Raw genomic sequence first — 7,558 nt, 5'->3', positions numbered from 1 at the left:
CAGGTGATTCCTACAAGTTTGTCAAGATCTAATACTGACCCTTAATAAGTTCCAGGTAAGAGAGCATGCTTAAAAACTACTTCTGTGTGGACCACCTTGTTGCTTATAATTGGAATAAAGTGGCCCCTTATAAGACTCATTGATCTGAATCTGCGGTTCGAAGCCAGCCCAGGCAAAGAAAGGTCCCTGTGAGAGACTTGTCTCTAATCAGCCAGCAGAGTGCTGGGAACGGAGTGGTGTGGAGCTCACAAGTGGTACGGTGCTAGTCTTGAGCTGGAGAGCTGAGGGACAGCACTCAGGCCCTGAGTCCAAGTCGAAAGTCACTCCTCCTGGGACAAAAGTGATGGAGCATCCAGAGGCAGTAAGCCACTGCTTGGATGGCAGAGATGGTGTCAGATCCTAGAGTCACTACTGTTGGCCTTTCAAAAGTTAAAGCCGGGAAGTCCTAGAAGAATAGTTCATAAGCATGCCTTTCCAGTGCCCATGTCTGTCTACTGGGCAGGAATTTGCCAGTCATCTGTGATAGTGGTTAGTAAGGGTAAGTTTGTCAAATGAGAGGATAGATTAAAATCTCACCCCCCGCATTTACTCAAAGCCCTGACTGGCAGTGAGAATTTTAAGCTCATACATCTGAAAGCTTGTAGACCTGAGATTGTGTCCTTATTGAGATCTGTTAAAGGCCTGCAAAGGTATATTGTTAAAAATTGCAAGACCTGTCAGCTTGCCAATGCCCCCAATCAACAGATTACTAAAGGAACTCGCCTCTGTGGGAATAGGCCAGGCGTGTATTGGGAAGTAGATTAGATCCTGAAAGAAATCCTACCCAGGAGACTGAACTCCTTAGAACCACCGTGGAAGGGACCCTAGACGGCATAGCCACTTGGGTTCATTGCTTCCATGCCAGACTAAGGTTATAGGTTCCTGGCTAGGTAAGGTCTACGCCCCTGAGTCAGCCTGAAGAAGTTACAGAAGATGGATGATCTTCACCCATCAGCCCCCCTTTAAAATCAAGGGACCAGAGTTGTTTTTGGGAAGATGAGGCAGGATAAACTAGAGACATGCAAAACAGAGGTACAGAGACTATTCTTGTAAGAAATGGTGACAGGCCCTTTGGTTACTACTTTTGGCCCTACTGGCCCATCCCCTAGACATGCAAGCCATTGAAATGGACAGAATGGAGCCATGATTGGCTTCCAAGGTACCAAAAAGAAAAAGGGGGAAATGAGGTGCCAGACTTTGAAGTCAGGCCCCACCACGTGAACCCCATTTTAGAATCGAACCCTGAGCCAATCAGATTTGTACCTGTGTGCTAATCTTGCTTGCACAGCTGATTGTTGTAACCTTGTTCTTTGCCTTTATAAGCCCTGTGTAATCACAGCTCGGGGCTTCCTCCTAACCTCCGCTGTGTCGGTGGGTAGGACGAGGCCCGAGTTGGCAGCTCGTTAAATAAAGCCTTGCCTTGCTTTTGCATTTCGGAGTGTCTGAATCTCGGTGGTCTTCTTGGGGGTGGTCTTGCAACTTGGCACAACAATTGTGTGTGTGCATGTATGTGTTTATGTGTATAGAATGTATATGCATATATAGAATGGTATACATCTAATGGTGTTTTATATACCATTGTACATGTATATATGCACACATACATACATATATTCCAGTAGGAACACTTGAATATTATTTGATATATGATGTTGAGAAATAATTGTTTTTTGTGTATGTGTAATAGTACTGGGGCCTGAACTCAGTGCCTCCTCCTCTTTCTTAGCTTTTTCACTCAAGCCTAGCACTTGAGTCATGCCTTCACTTCTGGCTTTATGCTGGCTAATTAGACCTAAGAGTCTCACAGACTTTCCTGTCTGGGCTAGTTTCAAGCCAGGATCCTCAGTTCTCAGCCTGCTGAGTAGCTAGAATTATAGGTGTGGGCCACTGGCACCGGGTAGGTACACATTTTTTAAATAACATTTAAATAATAAAGTGCATAGAGTGAAAGGAAAAATATCCCTCATCAACACTCTTGTCTCCATCTAGAATGAGGAGTAATTACTGTAAATTTCAATCTGCAGTGTTTTTTCTTTCTTTCTTTCTTTCTTTTTTGAAGTGCTAGGAGTTGAACCTAAGATTTCACACATTCCAGGTAAGCACTCTACCACTGAGCTATATCTTCAGTCTTGATATTTTGTATTGCTTCTCACACATAGTCACTGCTACTCTGAGTAGTGAATGCACAGGTAACACCTCATTGAGTTTGGGCTCAGTCATGTGACTTGCTCGACCAATGAACTGCCTGGAGAAGTTAATTAGCATTACATCTGTGCAGTCTTTTTAGAACCAATATGTGGTTTGTTTTTTGTGTTCTCCATTCTGTCACAAAATATTCCAAAATGTTGGATCCCAGAGAGTAGAGGAGAGAGTCACAACCAATACGTGACAGACACAAGTGTTTGACAAGTGAGTATTTCTTTCCTGTGACCTAAGTTTTCAAGGTCAATTATTACTGGGACAAAGCTTTACCTATCCAGAATGACACACAGCCCTTCCATACATTATTCTATCTATGTATGCATAAAGGTAAATTCTTTATATTCAACTATTTTTGTGTGTGTGAAAATTTTATTTTGTAACATGCTTTAAAAAGAAAAAAAGATGAATGTACTGCTGGTATTTGAATCTCTTTGGAAACAACTCTGAGTCTCCAAGTCAGATTCCTACAAAAAGACATCTATAAAATGGAGGTCAATGGAGAGGTTATTGTGTTAAGATGCATGGGAGAATTAGGCACAGTGTAAACCTCAGGATCACATTATCTCCTCCCCCTGATTTCTATAATGCTGTGGATTTGCCTGATGTAACATACTTTTCCTGCCCCAAGAAGACTGTGGTCTATGAGGTAGGTGTTAAAGGGTCTCTCTCTCTCTCTCTCTCTCTCTCTCTCTCTCTCTCTCTCTCTCTCTCTCTCTCTCTCTCTCTCTCTCTCCTGTAACCTCACAGTTCCTGCCTGTGCTTGGAAGTATAAACTCTAGGTTTCCTCAATAGCTTGGAACTGAAAGACTTACATTGTGGTTATGATTTCAGCCCACTGTGCCAGAAGAACTGAGCACCTAGTTTCTTAGGTAGGCTACCAAATTTGAATTCCAATTGATCCCCCGGGTCCCCTTGGTCTGAAATGACACCACTGTGCTACCAGGGACGAACACTGGGAAAGCTCAAGGCATCTTTCCTTGTATAATCCACTTGGCAGGAGCTCCATGGAGATGGAGATGTTTATACACTCCTTTGCGCACTGCTGTGTCCTCAATGTCTATAACTCAGCCTGACACATAGTAAATGTTCTCCATTCCATACATAAATGACTCCAAGTGGTTGGCAACTCTTGTGACTTATCTCTCTATCATCTATTTCCTACCCATCATCATCTGTTTCTACCGTAAATCACCTGTGGTCAATGAAAGGGAGTCCAAATGTTTGACCATGCTGCCATTGAAAAGCAAAGGCCTATGTCCCTCTGGTGGGCTCTGTGCCTGCTTGAACCAACAATTATCATAGAAATGACTCTGTACCAATCTCCATGCCCAGGACATAGATAAGTAATTTGCTCTTCTTATCTTTTAGCACCTTCATGTTTTCAGCTGTAGGTGCTGGACTGGCTCTAAAACCATGGGAAGGGAGAAGGGTTCAACTGAACTCAATCTCCCAGCCACTTCTTCTAAAAAACCAGGCATGTGAAGGAAGGAGCCTTGGGTCTTCTGGGCTATTCAGCCTACCAGCCAGATCTCCTGGAGCTATTCCAGGCAATGCTCTGCTCTACAGAGGGGAAGAGTCAGCCATGAAGCCCTGCCCAAATATCCATCTCACAACTGTGGCTTATAATAAAATGGTCATTTTCAGCCATCTAGGCTTTTTTTTCTTATTTTATGAACACAATAAGTAATCTTGCAGCTTGTCATATAAAAGGCCAATCTACCTACTAAAAGTTTACAGCCCAGTAAGTTAGAAGAGAATCAACACAGCAGGACAAAGAACTATGGATTATCTGGAAGTAAATATTAGAGGGAAGATTAGGATTATATTTACCAAAGAAAATTTGGATTTCTGGGCAAGCATTTATTAAAGCTTATTTGTCAAAGTGTGGACAAATGGAGAAAACAGGAGCACTGAGCCTAAGTTTTTTTTTTTTTTTTTTTTTGGCCAGTCCTGGGCCTTGGACTCAGGGCCTGAGCACTGTCCCTGGCTTCTTCCCGCTCAAGGCTAGCACTCTGCCACTTGAGCCACAGCGCCGCTTCTGGCCGTTTTCTATATATGTGGTGCTGGGGAATCGAACCTAGGGCCTCGTGTATCCGAGGCAGGCACTCTTGCCACTAGGCCATATCCCCAGCCCCTGAGCCTAAGTTTTGAAGTGATTTGTTAACATAGTGATAAATAACCAGAATATTGCCCTACTCAGGATCTTATCAAGTCTAAGTCTGGAAAACTAGTCCCTCATTGAATCTCCTCTTTCCAGCCACCTTTACATGTGAAATCATATAAGACTCCTCTGAGAAAACTGTCATCATGGCTAGAACACAGTCCCACTTCTTTAGCATGGCCCTCTGTCTCTGAACCAAATTTCTCAAGTTCTTCCACCTTTCCTTCATGTGTCTTATGTCCCAACCACATGCAGTTTTTGGCTGACTGTCCATTATTTTGGTTTTGCCCTTTCTTTCTTTCTTTTTCTCCCCTCCCCATCTCCCTCATCTTTTTTCTCCCCCCCTGCCCCAGACTATCCTCCCTCCCATCATGTCTGTTCACATCCTTCTTGTCTTTTCGAGATGTTCACAAATGTCCATTTTCCCAGTGGATTTCTACTAATCTTTCTCTCCTGATTTCCCACAGTATTTTATGTAGGCATCTCATAAAACTTACCCTTTCCTGACTTTCAAAAATTGTTATTATAAAGATGATGTACAGTACAGAGGGGTCACCATTTCATTAGCAGGCAAAAGAGTACATTTCTTTTTGGACAATGCCATCCCTTCCCTTGCTTTCCCCTGGTTTTTCCCTCCTGTCCCCAACCACAAATTGTATAGTTGATTTTTATATAGTGTCCAGTGAGTACTACAGCTGCATTTGTTCACCTTTTGTCTCTCCATCATGCCCTGACTTTTCAACATTATAAATTATATATATATATAAACATTTTTCATAGGCCAGGGTATCCTTGAAGGCAGGATTCTTGTCTTATTTATTTATTGTTATGGTTTAATGCAAAATATTCCCCTGTTGGCTTATGTTCTGAATGCTTAGTCCCTGATTGGTGGTACTATTTGGGGAGATTCTAGAAACTTTAAGAGTTGGTAATTTACAAAATCAATCCACAAAAGTCAGCAGCTTTTCTGTACACCAGCAATATACAAACAAAAGGAAATTTTGGAAACAATTCCATTTACAGTAGCCAAAAAAAGAATAAAGTACTTAGGGATCAACTTAACCAAGGACATGACGGAACTATTTAATGAAAACTATAAAAATCTAATAAGGGAAATCAAAGAAGACACAAGGAGATGGAAAGACCTCCCATGCTCATGGGTAGGCAGAATCAATATAGTGAAAATGGCCATATTGCCCAAATTGTTATACAAATTCAATGCAATCCCTATCAAAATCCCAGTCACATTCTTCACTGAAACAGAGAAAGCAATCCATAAATTCATATGGAACAGAAAAAGACCTAGAATAGCCAAAGCAATTCTAGGCAAAAAAAGCAGTGCAGGAGGTATCACAATACCAGACTTCAAGCTCTACTATAGGGCCATCATAACAAAAACAGCCTGGTATTGGTATAAAAACAGATGGGAAGACCAATGGATTAGAATTGAAGATCCAGAAATAAAACCGTACTCTTACAGTCAGCTGATATTCGACAAAGGAGCTAAAGACATACAATGAAAAACATAGCCTCTTCAACTACTGGTGCTGGGAGAACTGGGCAGCCATATGCAGGAAACTCAAAGTAGACCCAAGCCTATCACCATGCACCAGGATCAACTCAAAATGGATCAAGGACCTCAATATCAGACCTGAAACCCTGAAACTACTGAAGGACAGAGTAGGAAAGGCACTAGAACTTATAGGCACAGGAAGGAACTTCCTGAATAGAGTCCCAGGGGCATAACAAATAGGGGAAAGACTCGACAAATGGGACTACTACAAATTAAAAAGTTTCTGCACAACTAAGGACATAGCCACCAAAACAGAAAGACAGCCAAAGACATGGGATAGGATATTTACCAGCACAGCAATAGACAAAGGACTAATATCTGTCATCTACAGAGAACTCAAAAAACTAAGCCCCTCCAAGCCCAATAAACCAATTAGGAAATGGGCAAAGGAGCTAAAGAGAGACTTCACAAGAGAAGAAATAAAAATGGCAAAGAAACATATGAGGAAATGTTCAACATCCCTGGTAGTAAAGGAAATGCAAATAAAAACAACCCTGAGATACCACCTCACTTCAAGTTAGAATGGCCTATACTCTGAACTCAGGCAACAACAAATGCTGGAGGGGGTGCGGGGAAAGAGGAACCCTTCTCCATTGTTGGTGGGAGTGCAAATTAGTACAACCACTTTGGAGAACAATATGGAGGTTTCTCAAAAAGCTCAATATAGACCTACCCTATGACCCAGCCATACCACTCCTAGGCATCTATCCTGAACAGCAGGTCCCAAGATATCAAAAAGACATTTGTACTTCCATGTTTATTGTGGCACAATTCACAATAGCCAAAATATGGAAACAACCCAGATGCCCCTCCACAGACTAATGGATCCAAAAAATATGGTACCTATACACAATGGAATACTACATAGCGATTAGGAATGGTGAAATATTGTTATTCGCAGGGAAATGATCAGAACTTGAACAAATAATGTTGAGCGAGACAAGCCTAGAACACAGAAAACAAAGGGGCATGATCTCCCTGATATATGATTGTTAAGAAAGGGAGACGGAGAGACAGTAGAGACCAGGTCTGTGAAACCAAAAACTGCTTGTCAAATAGTATTTCCCACAGGATTGGGGGAGCGACCCAACAGTATGTAACTAAAACCAAACAACTACTCAACATATAAAGGTCAAAAACTGACCTCTCAGTGGAATACAATAGCTCAAAAGTTATGTATGTACGTTCATATAAGACTACTGTCGACATATTGTCTAATATCGACATTGCATTTAAAGCCCTAGGCGAATTTTCTTGGGCGTGGCCACGTGGCTACTGTATATGTTCTTGATACATTGTATATTGTATATATGTCTACCTGACCTAGAGAAGGGAAAGAAAAACAGGTGTAAGATATCACAAGAAATGTACACACTCCCCTACTATGTAACTGTACCCTTTTTGCACAACACCCTGTCCAAAAAATTTGTGTTCAATTAATAAATAAATTAAATTAAAAAATAAACTAAACAGGAAAAATGCAGAAAAGTAAAAATACCCAGGGAAAGAGGGCTAACAGTCCTTCTAGAAGAAACTACAGCTAACCTTTCTGCATATTTTGTGTTAAAACAAAGTCATCTAGC

Source organism: Perognathus longimembris, chromosome 17, assembly GCF_023159225.1.
Source record: "Perognathus longimembris pacificus isolate PPM17 chromosome 17, ASM2315922v1, whole genome shotgun sequence".
NCBI lineage: Eukaryota > Metazoa > Chordata > Mammalia > Rodentia > Heteromyidae > Perognathus > Perognathus longimembris.
This window is presented reverse-complemented; position numbering follows the sequence as displayed.